The following is a 15,152-nucleotide window of genomic DNA, read 5'->3' as shown; positions in this document are numbered from 1 at the left end:
ATGCCTAATGTCAAGGTGTTTGGTTCTAAAGTATTGAACAAGATTCTTAGAAATGTTAATGGCACATGTGTTATCACAAAACACAGTCACACACTCTTGAACAAAACCATAATCAGACAACATTTGTTTAAGCCATAAAGCCTATGTACTGCAACTTCCTACAACAATGTATTCATCCTTAGTAGTTGAGAGTGAAATGGAGTTCTGCTTCTTGTTGTACCATGTCCCCAGGTTATTTCCAAGATAAATTTTTCTTTTTTATTTTTTTTTTTTTTTTTCTATTTTTTTTTCTTTTTTTTTTTTTTTTTATCTATCTATGTTTTATTTTTTTTTTTTTTTAATTTTTATTCTAAATTTTTTTTTTCTTTTTTTTTATTTTTTTTTTTTTTTTTTTTTATTTTGTTGTTTTTTTTTGTGTTTTTCTTAAATTTTTTTTTAATTTCTTTTTTTAAAACACAAGTTAGGTCTGCTAGCAGTTAAGTACAGACGACTTCTAATCATGCTTCTATACAATTTGTTGTTTACCTTTTGTTACAGTAGGTGACCCGAAGCCAATCATATTGTTGTATATTGACTCTATGGATCATGATTATTCAATCTATAAAAGGCATCATTTATATTATGTAAAGCATATTCCATATGTATGTATCAATATATGTCCTTAGAGTAGTTGAACCGTGACGAGGGAATCAAGCAGTGATAAGTCTTGATTGTGAGATCCCTATTATCACTTATGGTGACCATTCTAGAAACGCCCGTAGACCCAATATTATCCTAAATTAGGGCATAAATAATACGATAAGGCTATCATTACATTAAACGACTGTATCAGAAGGTAGTGACAGAATTTGCATGCCAGGGTTGTTTGGCGATAACTTGGTGAGACACATGGGTGCTTGTTATTCACGAGTTCACCGGACTGACCCATCAGAGGATTCCATATAGATGGTAACCCTAATGTCCATGAAATATATTCTCTAATAGATGGTGGTGCATGTGGTCCTCACACTTGAGATCATTGGAGCACTGCGTGTAACTATTGGTGTAGTTTGACACTAGCCAAACGTAATCCTATATAGGGTTATTAGTATGGTAGTGATTGGTTGCATTGAGAAGTACATCATGGCTATGGTGGATCGACAAAGGATTTATCACTCTTGGGTGCAGGAGAAATTATCTTGGTGAGATATTCAGTAAGAGACAACGACCTTGAATCTATGGCTATGGTGGAATTGAGTTGGTGGTCGATTGGTCCGATAACCAAATCTGAATATGTCAAGGTGGTTTATACTTGAAGCTGAAATTCTTTCTATGCTTAAAACCTTGATGAGATAATAGACGATGAAAGGATTTGATTGCATGGTAACCATACTGTTGAAAAGGTAGCAAATACGCTGAATTCAAATTTGTCGAGTAGCCATGATGCCTTGCTAGAGGCCAATCTTGGTTTATGTGTAATGAAATGATTAATAGAGTGTTGATGCGATATTACTCACTACTGACATGATAAGGAGCCTATGAGTCACACACTTAAAATGCAATTTAAAGAACATAACGAAAGAGGGACATTTTCATCATTTACTAACAAAAAGGTATTTTGGTAAATCTTACGAAGCGATTAAATTTTCTGGAAATGTTGTTGCGTGGATCCAATCTCGTATTGTCTCAAAAATTGCATATACACAGAACAAATAGAATAATTAAAAATCGCCTAAACTCACAAACAATGTAAACGTCAATTCCATTTTCGTTATCGAACCTAGAACATCCACACATCCAAAAACCATTAGTCTACAAACCTAGATGGTTTTATGCATAACATTCATGAACAAAATTTTGATCTCAGTACTCAGGTTATGGCTCATATATGTATCATGGAATCAAACTCCATAGGCTCACTTTTCAAACCACTCTCCACTAATGTAGAAATTTACACTACCTTGGATCAATAAGTCTTTGTATAGGTTATAACGTTAGGCTAGGGTATGGGTTCATGAAATAACGGAAAGGGAATTCAACAAAAATAAAATTAAGAGACTTAATCTTCATTCATTCTTATTACTGTCATACAAAAACACTTCCATTTTTCACTTAGCAGCTTCCAACCTTTATCGAGCTCTTTTTTCTTTTTTCTTTTTTACAGTAATATAAACCTATTTGCATAATTTCACATCTTCTCAATGCTTTTGAATGCTCCCTTTTCTTCTCTCCTTTTTCCTTTTCCATTTTTTTTTTTTTGTAGAATAAACAGAAAGTAGAAAAAACACCCACCCACCCACCTTGATCTTACAAGCACTCCACAACCCCCAACCTATTTCTTCGCATAAACTTGGGTTGTGGCAAAATTACACCTTCGTACCAATACTCGTAATAAGTTTGAATTACAATTAAGGTTGCATTTAGTTCAGGGTGATATAAGATTAATCCTGTAATCTTTGTTTAATTTTCAAGATTTCCTCGTTTGGTTGTCAAGTAATAAAATATTACGTAATCTTTTATTGTAAATAGTGTTTACTATTGGTAATATTGGGGGTAATCAGATTACCTCCCAAGGGGTATTAATATAAGATTACCGAGGTAATATTAATTTTGACCCTATTTTGCCCTTAATCTTTTATCATTTTAGCCACATTTGGCCTCATATGTCTACCAAATAACAATTACCCAGACCCCTTACATTTAAAAATATAGCTAAAACAACCCAGCCACAAAAAAGTATAAAAGTTAACAAAATACCCCAAACCACCTAATACTACCGCCAACCGCTAGCCACCACCACTGGCCGCCGGTGAAAGTCATCATATCGGGGCAAGATGGACTGGATCTTACTGGTCGTGTGCCAATAGAGATGTTTCTGGCCATGGATCAGAAAACGACCAGATCTGGCCATTTCTTGGCCAAAGATGTGGCCTTGAAATGCCATAGATCTGGCCGTGAAATGGTCGCCGTTTCATGGCCAAAGATCTGGCCTTTTCACTACCACAGCTTTGGCCATGAAACAACCATAGATCTAGCCGTTTTTGGCCATGGATCTTTGATACATGGTCGGATTAGGCCTTACTGGCACATGACCAACTAGATCCGGTCGGTCGTGCGCCATTACGGTGGTTGCCGATGGTGGTGGTCGGCTGTTGGCAGTGGCTTAGGGTGGGTGGGGGTGATTTTGCTATAAATTAAAGTTTTATATGGCTGGGGTATTTTAGCAAAATTTCAAATATAAGGGTTTAAAAGAAATAATTTAAAAAATAACAGAATAAATAATAAAAATAATATTGTATTATTTTTTAAAAAGGAAGGCAATTTAGTAATCTACATAACATAACCAGTCATTTATCCTTCCAACCAAACATATTATTATAACATACCCACAATTTATTCCAACCAACCAAACACATTTCTCTAAAGATTCCTTAGTAATCTATCTTTCCGGTAATACAACATTCCTTGAACCAAACGCACCCTAAGTCTTTTAAAGATAGCACAGGTAAGATTGTGTTTTAGGCTCATAATCAAGGTAGGGTAAAAATTAAGTTCAAAGAAAGATAAACAAGGCTCAAAGGGTTAACTAGTGATGATAATAAGAAGGGTAGGCTTGAAAGGCTCAATCGGTCTAAAAACAGCCTAAATCATTTCCTAAGTGATGTGAATACTAGGATTTCGCCTCAAGTGGTTATCAAATAAGTTCTAGAGTTTGTTGAGATCGCAAAAATGTCCATGAAAACTTCACACATAAAACTTCTCTAAGTAAGTAAACTTAACCACTTTCAATCCACAAACTGCTAGGGTCTCAAACTAAATGTCAATAACATTCACAATCATCCATAATTAAAGGCAAACATTAATGTCCTCTACTTGTTACATGTTATTGTAATTACATTCCTATCATAGACATATAAATTAATCCAGGAATAGAACCAAAATTCAAAACAAAACACAAAAATAAAAAAATAAATTCTAACAAATCCATAAATTCAATTTTTTTGGGAAGAAACTTCCCTTATCCCAAACCTAAAATCTATATTGTCCCCAATGTACAAATGTAAACAAAAGGAAAAAGAGAAAAAGAAAAGTTACCCCCTTTTGCAATAGTGAAGTGCGAATAAGCGTGAAAGTTTAACCACCTTTTTCATTTCATTCCATCTTTGAAATCAAATTCCTGCAAAACAATGAGACTTTAGGTGTACCTTATCGGCAACACACATCACTAGTTAAAATTCATGAATTTAGAGAAATTGAGACAACATCACTAGTAAAAAAAATGTAGAAAATAAGAATGACTCAAGTACAAACCAACACAAATTCAAAATAAAATATCAAAAATCAAAGAAAAGAGCATGGGTTGCCTCCTAAGAAGCACTTAATTAGAGTCATAAGCTTGACTTTTGTTTATCTTCAGTTTGGATTGTCAAGGAGAATCGCACCTACTCATCTTCATAAGGCTTCAAGCGTGGACCATTCACCCTTTCATTTTTCAATTTCGCACTACAAGAATTTAGGCTTCTTGCAACAAAATAATTTGTCATTATAAATATCAAAATTGTGACCATTTCGCTAATGTGAGGAATTGTATTAGTCACCAGATTGGTCACATTAAGCTTGTACTCTTAAGTATATGGTGATGAAATATTGTTTGTTCACCATAGCCTAATTATTTATTGTGACGCTAATAATTTGTCACTGTAAATTAGTTTATTGTGATAAATTATTTGTAACAATAGAAGGCAATTTTTATCACTACAATTAATATTTTGTCACAATTGATTTACATTTAAAGACCAAATGATAAGCTTTATGGTGAGAAAATAATATATTATGACAAAATTGATTTTGTCAAAATTGTGAATAATGACTAAATTATTTTCTCATAATTTTAATAGTGACCGAAATTTATTTGTTATCGACTTTATTGTGACAATATTTATTTTGTCACATGTTTGTTTGTATGATAATATTATTTGTCAAAAATTGCATAGTAAGAGAAATAATTTTGTAAAAAATTTAATAACATGACAAATAATTTTTAATACAAATACTTTTACATGACAATTTTTTTATTGTCAAAATAATATATGTGTGATGATATTTTTTGTCATCTCAATTTACTTTGTTTCTCTATCTTTGCATAATCCTTCATGTATATTTTATGGGTAAAATCCTTCTTGTATATTAAAAGAATGAGTCCCAAAAAGAGGACCCTATAAAGTCAAGTTCCTTGGACAAGCCCAAGCAACTAAGCCACAGAAAACAAAAAAAGTGGCATGGATTTACATTCCAAAAAAGCCACCAAGCAAGCCTTAAAGAGGACTATACAAAATGACCAGCAACAAAAAAACAATGTCGGACTCTGGTATACGAAAGCCAACTGCACATGCTATACACAAAAGAACCATCCACCCAAAGAACCCAAAATTTTGCAAAACCACCACTAAAATCCTGCTTATATATGCAACCAAAACAAGAAGAAAAGGAGGGAGCAGTAGCCTGCAATCTGCAAATAATTCCCTAGCGAAAATACCTCTAGAAGAGGTTCTGGTCAACAGCGAGAAAAGTCTTCTTCCAAGCCTCCAAGGTTTCAACATGGTAATATTGTGAGACTATCAAAATTCTTCAATCCTGATAAATAATTATCAAATTCCCAGACTAGAGCTATTATATGAGAAATACTTCCCATTATGGAAAAATCCTCATATGAATATGGAAAAAACTGCAATTCAGTTAGATTCCATATCCAAGCAAGCAAGTTTCTCTCTCTATATATAGAAGCCCTTTGAAACCTTTAAACTTGATAATCTCCTTTCTTTCAAAGGCATGGTATTGAAACTGAAATCATGAACTAATACCATCAGAAGGGCAATGGTAGTCCAATAAAATTGCAAAAAAGGAGAGAGTGAAGAAATTAGAATATCTCATCATCTAACTCTTTAAACATAACTCTTCTACCTTACATTTTACTCAAAGAGAAAGCCGGCAAAACCTAACAATGTGGCCGTTCATGGACAGACAATTAAGGGTCCACCATTAGATTTTCACCCTCCCACCTTGTCCTGCAGAAACAACATTATTCACTATTTTGCTTCACAAAAAAATCATGAATTTCGCACTAGTAACACCAGATGTGCGCAACCAACAGTATTTTTTTTCCAATTAAATAGATACCTGTAGAGCTTTTAAGTTTTAAGGAGTACAGACGATAAACCAAAACCTGATATTTTTGAGTTAGAAATTTAGAATATTAATGGCGTGTATGAACTATGAACAAACAAAGCCTTCTTAAAAATTCATATATATATAACAAGTGACCTGTGTAACAAAAGAATTAATGTGTATCACAAACAAATTATCATCAAATTAATGATATTGAATCAAAGCTGAATCCAAGAACAATGGATTCAACAAGTAATATGATTTTGATTACAGTAAATCATAATAAAAACACCAACAAACATGCTGGAATTTTGTCTTTATATTTCCACAAATATATATTACTGCTCAATAAATTCCATTTTCCATTAATTTCTCCCACACAACCAACGCAATGCACCATATAATCAATTTAAACGCAATATGCCAACTCAAATGAAAAAAATTTAAGCTGAAAATGCCAGAGATTCAGTATATAAGCCTCAAAAATCAAACCTTCAAACAAAATTTCACATTATACAAGTGGTTTCACTTTCAAATTATAAAAATAAGTTGATTTCAAAGCACATTCACCATGATTAAAACACAAAGTTAGAAGGTTACCTGCACTCTAAACTGTTTGATAAATTCCTCAGGTCTTTTAATATCCTCAACCTTCTTCTTCTTATTATTATTCTGTCCATATTTTCCCAACTCTAGCTGAGCTTTTCTCCTGAGGACCAAAGATTCAGTACTTTTCCTTTTCTTTAACACTGTCTCTGATATATATGCCAAGGGTTTTGCCTCCTCTTCTGCCATCTCTATTTCTACTGGCGGCGGCGTACAAATTGGTGGTGGGCAACGCGTGTAGGACGACGCAGGTGGAGTTTGAGTTCTGTTTGAGGTTTTGAATGGAGTTAGAGACCTTGAAGTAGGGTCTTGTTTCGAGCTAGATGACTGTCTCTATATATATGCTTGTAGTTTGATACCTTCTTAGTTCTTACACCACCGCCACCTCCCTGGTGACAATCCCTAGCCAGATGACTATTCTATTCACAGTTGTAACAAGTGTTAGGAATCGATCTACCCAACGCAGTAGAAAAACAAAAATTTAAAGGATAAATTGATTCCTTTAAAAACCAAGATTAGAGTACAGATCAAATAGTTAAAGCGTTAAATAAAAAATTCTACAGAAAAATATAACAATCCACACAAGGATCAGGGGTCTTATCCACGTTTGGAGGCTTCTTCACTTTGTCTCTGATTTGGATTTGCTACCGATTCAAAGTAGAATCGAATCAACGGTGATCCACACGAAGACAATCCAAAGAACCAAAGAAGGATTTACTAGATCCTCTTTGGCTTCAAGAATCAACTTGAATCAAGGAGATTTTGATTCAAGAACCCAAGGGAGGCGTGAGAGAATGTAGAGAGAAAATGGCTACCTTTTTCTTTCTTTTGAATGATTGAATAATAATGAGTTAGGTTAAATTCTCTTAACACACATGCACTTATATAGTGCATATGTGAAAACCATAATCTATTTAGGGTTAGGAATGGGCTCCAACGCTTGTATCCAAACACTCTCTCTTTTTGTATTTTATTTTAATTATTATTATTGTAATTAAAATCAATTAATATATTTATAAAATATATTAGCATTTAATAATAATAATAGTTCATTTAAATATATGCGTACATATATTTAAATATAATCTCACTAATTTGATTTAATATTAAATCCAGGCAACAACCTCAGCAAATCTAATTGCACTGTGAGATTATCAAAATACCCTTTCGTCCTAAAAGAAAAATACCCCTTGCACAAGTTGATTCTCAAATTATCTTCAATGTGTGTGACCCGTAGGTTTCTTATCATACCGATAGTGAGTAGTATTGCGATTAACACCAATTAATCGTCTCACTATACATAGAGCAAGATTGGCCTCTAGCAAGGCATCATGACCACCTAATGGATTCAGATTCAGCGAAATAGCTGTCTATCAACGATATGGTTACCATGCAATCAAATCATTTCATCATCTGTTATCTCATTGAGACTAAGGTATAGAACTAGTATTAACCTCAGTTACTCTCCTAACAGTACAAGCTATAGGTGGATATTCTTACTTCATCACGTTTACTGATGACCTTAGTATATTTGGATATGTCTACTTAATGAGACATAAGTCTGAATCCTTTGACAAGTTCAAAGAATTCAAGAATGAAGTACAAAATCAACTGGGCAAGAATATCAAGGTTCTCTAATCCGATAGGGGAGGAGAATACTTAAGCTCAGAGTTTGATGCATACCTTAAGGAATGTGGGATTATATCTCAACTCACACCTCCTTACACACGTTAGCATAATGGAGTGTCAGAGAGAAGGAATCGAACCTTGTTGAATATGGTTTGATCAATGATGAGTTTCACAAGTTTACCCACATCCTTTTGGGGCTATGCCCTAGAGGCTGCGACATATACACTGAATCATGTACTGTTGAAATTAGTGGATAAGACACCATATGAAATATGGAACGAGCGAAAATCCGTATTGTCTCATCTAAGAGTTTGGGGTTGTGATGCTTATGTCAAGAAATTGACTTCGAACAAGCTTGCCCAAAGTCAAAGAAATGTATCTTTTTGGGGTATCCTAAAAAGACAAGAGGGTACTATTTCTACAATCTAGTTAGCCAAAAATTTTTCGTTGCTTGAACTGGAGTCTTCTTAGAGAAAGATTTTCTTTAAAGAGAAGATGATGCAAGTAACTTAAAACTCGATGAAGTTCTAGAACCACAAGATGCATCAAAAGATGGACAAGATGATGTGCCATCAAAGATAGTTGAGCATCATGAGGAGATCACTCCACAAGGAGTAGAACAAAGTGAACCTCTAACACAAGCGCCAGGTAGGTTTGGGAGAATACGTCGTGAGCTAGAGAGGTATGGTTTTCTCCTAATTCAAAGTGGCGACGTATTGGTTGTAACGCCCACATGGAGGTACGTGATTTAATTTATGCTCTTATACCTTTAGTTGATTTTTGCTAAGGTTATTTTAAGGAAAATGTGAAGAAAATGCCTTAAACTTGCATTAAGGGTAAAATGGTCTTTTCACTCAAAATTAGTTGAAAAAGTGGGGAGTGAAAAGAGATAGAATTTCATGGAGAATGCAATAAAATGAGGGCATTATGGTAATTGATTAAGGGACATGGATGAAATTTTAAAGAAAGTGCAAGGATAAAATGGGAAACTATATATGATTTTATGTTATATCAAGGATCGAAGAGTGAAACCCTAACCACTCTTCAACCCATTTTCACGCCACTTCTCCTCCAAATCCTCTCAATTTCTTCACTTCTTTTTAAAAAGAAATTCATAGATCTTGGTTATTTTTGAGTGGATTTTCAATCTCAAGCATCTATAGGTAAGATCTTTGCACTATGAAGTGATTTTTAATTTTTAAAGTGTTGATTTTGATGGTTTATGGTCATAGGATTTAAGAGAAAGAGAGTTTGAGCAAATAAGATTCTTAAAGGGTTGAATTTGCTCATATCAAAGGTAAGTAAATCCTACCCTAAGTATGATTTAAGTTATGTTGTGTAGAGAATTTTCTTTATGCATATATATGTGTTATATGTAGAATTGTTGATGGATTTGGATAATAATTAGAACCTATCCATGAGAAGTTATGTTGGTGTATTTGATACTTGATGAATGTTTGGATGAGATTTGGTAGAACTGAAGTGAAAATTTTTGAAGTGTGTATTCGGGAAGATTTGGCATTAATTATGGAGGAGTTTATTCCAAATTTTTGGTGGCCTAAAAGAGAGATAGAAGTGTAGCCAAATTAGTGTTAATTTGTGCACATGAATTGTTTGATGAAATATCAAAGAGAAGTGCATGTATGAGTATGATTATGTGTTGCTTTGGGATGAGTTTGTAGAAGGTAGAGAATGACATGTTTGCATTCCATAATGCATAATTGCATTTAAAACCTGACAAAGCACTAAAATATGTTAAAGAGAAAATAGAAAGAAATGAGAATATTAAAGATATTCAGATTTGAATTTTTACTTAAAGAAGTGTAAAAAGATAAAAAGAAGAGAAAGTTATTACGATGGGGAGCCCGTGAGTGACATAGTCCCACATGCACGCCGCCTTTAGTGAGTGGCCTCAGAATTCAGAAAGAAGAATTATACAGTCCGTTAGAAGTGCGTGTGGATGAGGACTATACCCAGAATTAGAGAATTCACTCACACGGCCATGGCTCCAAATCCATGCCTCAACTGAGTCTGATGACAAGAAAAGAATAGAAAGAAAGGAAGAAAGAATAGAAAAGAAAGAAAGAAAGAAAGAATAGAAAAGAAAAACTAGAAAAGAAATAAAGAAATAAAAAAAAAAGGAACAGAAAACAGAATAAGAACAATAGAAAAGAAAATGCATACTTTATGCATTTGTGCATTTGCATCATGAATATGCATAATACCATGCTCATTATCATGAGTAGTAAAAAATTAGAAAACAGAGAGAAAAACAGAGAGCAAAGCAGAGAAAGAATGAGAAAGAATATAGAAAGAACAGAGAAACAAAAGAGAAAGAATAGAGAATAATCGAGAAATGTGATGTAAGGAAAGAAAATTGAAAACTAACCAACAGAGAGAGAAGGGTAGCATAGTGGATTTACTTACTGAGCAATTAGTGTTCACTCCGTTGTTTTCAATGTTTTTGCAGGTAATAGGTGAGTTGTGGTCGCCTGAAATTTCACGCAGTGGAAGAGTTGGGTACACCGTCAAGTTGCTATTTTGAGTATATTTTGTAAATATTTGTATATAAAGAAAAATTGAATATGGGCCCATACTTTAATACTCGTTTATATGTGTATTTTCTTATATATGTTTTTAATGAGTTTTAATTATTATTTTATGAATATACTAGCTAGAAAGAAAGTATTACATTGGTCTATTAAGACGATAAGCTACAACGATGCTTTGTTGAATCCAAATTCCACAAAATGGCTTAAAGCCATGAAATCTGAAATAGACTCCATATACTAGAACCAAGTATAGGATCTGGTGGATTCACCCGAAGGGGTCAAACCCATAGGGTGTAAATGAATCTTCAAGAAAAAGACTGACCTAGATGGGAACGTTCAAACCTATAAGGCACGACTGGGTGTAGAAGGTTTCAAACAAAATCATGGGATTGACTATGATGAAACCTTTTCTCCAATAGAATTGCTAAAGTCCATTAGGATTATACTAGCTATTCCTGCATACCATAACTATGAAATTTGGCAGATGGATGTCAAAACTGCTTTCCTAAATGGAAACCTTGAAGAGGATGTCTATATGACGCAACCTGATGGTTTCGTTCTTGATGGACAAGCAGGGAAGGTAAGCAAGGTGAAGAGATCCATTTATGGACTCAAGCAAGCGTCAAGGAGCTGGAACGTTCATTTTGATGAATCCGTAAAAGAATTCGGGTTTATACAAAGCAAAGACGAGCCTTATGTGTACAAGAAGATCAGTGGGAGCACAGTGGCATTCTTGGGGTTGTATGTCGATGACATATTGATCATTGGGAATGATATACCAAACTTGCAAGTGGTAAAGATTTTGTTATCCAAGTGCTTCTCCATGAAAGACTTAGGGGAAGCAACCTACATCCTTGGTGTAAGTAATTGATCTACCATACGCAGCGGAAAACAAAAAATTCAATCGGTAAATCAATTATCTTTCTTTGCCTAGATCCAAGTATACATTATACCGTTTACATGTTCATAAACAAAAATCTGTATAAAGTAAATCCATTCAAGGATTAGAATACTTACGTACGTTTGGAGGCTCCTTCGAATATCTCTGATTTTGGACAAGAACACTATTCATGATACTGTTCACGATGACTGTTTATGGTTACTGTTCACCATCTACTGTTCACTTGATTTTTCGCCAATCGATCCAAAGTAGGATCGCACTCACAGAAGTCCACACGAAGATAATCCGCATAACCCTTGTTATTTTGCTGGAACAATCAAGGGCTTCAAGAATCAAGAAAGAAGAACAAGAAAAGTTTTCTTCTTGAGAGAGAGAGATGGGGTGGCTAGGGTTTTTAATTGAATGAATAATCCCTCATTGTTTTAATTTTGAGTTGCACTTATATAGTGCAACAATTAAAACCCTATTCCACTTAGGAATAGGCATGGGCTCCAACGCTAGTTCACCCTTGCAACCAAAGATACCTTTTATGGTATTTTAATTAATCAATTATTATTTTAATTAAAATCAATTAATATATAATAATATATTAACATTTAATTAATAACAATAATTCATTTAAATATATACAGAGATATATTTAAATATAATCTCACTAATTTAATTTTAATATTAAAATTAAATACATGCAACAACCTCAGCAAATTTAATTACACTATGAGATTACCAAAATACCTTTTTCACAAATTGATTCTTAAATTATGTTCTAAGTGTGTGACCCGTAGGCTCCTCATCATATCGGTAGTGTGTAGTATCGCGATTAACACCAATTATTCATCTCACTACACATAGACCAAGATTGGCCCCTAGCAAGGCATCATGACCACCCGATAGATTCAGATTCAGCGAAACCGCAGCCTGTTAATGGTATGGTTACCGTGCAATCAAATCCTTTCATCAACTGTTATCTCATCGAGACCGAGGTACAGAAATAGGTCAGCCTCAGATATCCTTGACATGTTTGTATTCAGTTACTGGACCAATGACAGGAATATTAAATTGGATTGAGCATCAACTTAATCCCACTGTGGCAACAGATTTAATGTCATTGCCATTTATTGAATTACCCAATGAGATAACTTCTCTCGTATCCACGAGTGATGAATCTTTTGTCGATCCACCATAGTCTCGATAGACTTCTCAATGTAGCCAATCACTACCGTATTGATAGCTTTGAATAGNTTCAGCGAAACCGCAGCCTGTTAATGGTATGGTTACCGTGCAATCAAATCCTTTCATCAACTGTTATCTCATCGAGACCGAGGTACAGAAATAGGTCAGCCTCAGATATCCTTGACATGTTTGTATTCAGTTACTGGACCAATGACAGGAATATTAAATTGGATTGAGCATCAACTTAATCCCACTGTGGCAACAGATTTAATGTCATTGCCATTTATTGAATTACCCAATGAGATAACTTCTCTCGTATCCACGAGTGATGAATCTTTTGTCGATCCACCATAGTCTCGATAGACTTCTCAATGTAGCCAATCACTACCGTATTGATAGCTTTGAATAGAACTACGTTGGGCTAGTGTCAAACTACACCAATTGGTGCACAAGGTGCTCCGGTGATCTCAAATCTAAGGATCACATGCACCACCATCTGTTAGAGGATTTATTCCATAGACATTGGGGTTATCACCTATATGGAATCCTCTAGTGGGTCTGTTCAGTGAACTTGCCTCTGGCAAGCAGCCATGCGTTGCACCAGATTGTCAGCAAACAACCTTGACAAGTGAGATCAGTCACTGCCTCTCGATAGGGTCGTTCAATACTATGATAGCCTTACCGTATTATCTGTGTTCTTGGTTAGAATAATGCTGGGGCTACGTACGTTTCTAGAATGGCCACCATATGTGATCATAGGGTTCTCATTATCAAGATTTGGAGCACTTGATACCCTCATTATGGTTCCACCGTCCTAAGGACATATATCATTACATACACGATATAGAAGAATATACCTTTTATTGATAAATAAACATTTATTACAAAGTCAATTTTACAATAATTGATTGGCTCTAGGACACCTACTCTAAAAATCTCCCACTTGCACTATAGCCAATCATTCATGTATTTAATACTGAATGACCATAAATGTTTTTCATGCTTCTGCTGCGACAGAGGCTTCGTCAGTGGATCGGCAAGTTGTCATCAGTATACACTTTACTGATATATACATATTTCCTCTCAACCATTTCTCTGATGAGATGAAAACATCTGAGTATGTGTCTGGACTTTTGGTGAGACCGTGGTTGCTTTGCTTATGCAATTGCTCCATTATTGTCACAATAGACATCTATTAGATCAACAATCATGGAAACCACACCAAGTTCGGTGACGAACTTCTTAATCCAAACTACCTCCTTGGCCGTATCAGATAATGCAATACACTTAGCCTCCATTGTAGAGTTTGCTACAATGTTTTGCTTAGAGCTCTTCCAGCTCACTACACCCTCATTAAGACAAAATACAAACCTTGATTGTGATCGATAATCATCTTTATCTGTTTGGAAACTAGCATCACTGTATCCTCTTACAGTGAGCTCATCTTCCCCTCCATAAACCAAGAACATATCCTTAGTCCTCTTCAGGTACTTAAGGATGTTCTTGACAGCTATCCAGTGATGCTCACCTGGATTCGATTGATATCTACTACAAGTGCTTAATGCACATGAGACATCAATCCGAGTACATAACATGGCATACATGATGATCCAATTGTTGACACATATGGGATCCTCTTCATTCTATCTCTCTCATCGTGTGTTTTAGGACACATATCCTTAGAGAGATAGACACCATGTGACATCGAAAGAAATCCCTTCTTGGATTCTTCCATACTGAATCTTTTTAGTACCTTGTCAATGTATGTACTCCGACTTAGGCCAAACAACCTATGTGATCTATCTCGGTTGATCTTTATTCCAAGGATGTAGGCTGCTTCTCTTAAGTCTTTCATGGAGAAGCACTTGGATAACCAAGTCTTTACCGACTGCAAGTTTCATATATCATTCCCAATCAGAAGTATGTCATCGACATACAACAGTAGGAATGCCACTACGCTCTCACTCACTTTCTTGCAAACATAGGGCTCATTTTCGTTCTTGATAAAACCGAATTCTTTTACGGCTTCATCAAAAAGAATGCTCCCGCTCCTTGAAGCTTGCTTGAGTCCATAAATGGATCTCAGCAACTTGCATACCTTCTCAGCTTGCCCATCAAGAATGAAACCATTGGGTTGTGTCATATAC

This window comes from Pistacia vera, unplaced genomic scaffold (assembly GCF_008641045.1).
Source record: "Pistacia vera cultivar Batoury unplaced genomic scaffold, PisVer_v2 Contig1058, whole genome shotgun sequence".
In the NCBI taxonomy this organism is placed as follows: Eukaryota; Viridiplantae; Streptophyta; class Magnoliopsida; order Sapindales; family Anacardiaceae; genus Pistacia; species Pistacia vera.
The sequence above is the reverse complement of the archived record's forward strand: the minus strand, read 5'-3'. Positions refer to the sequence as shown.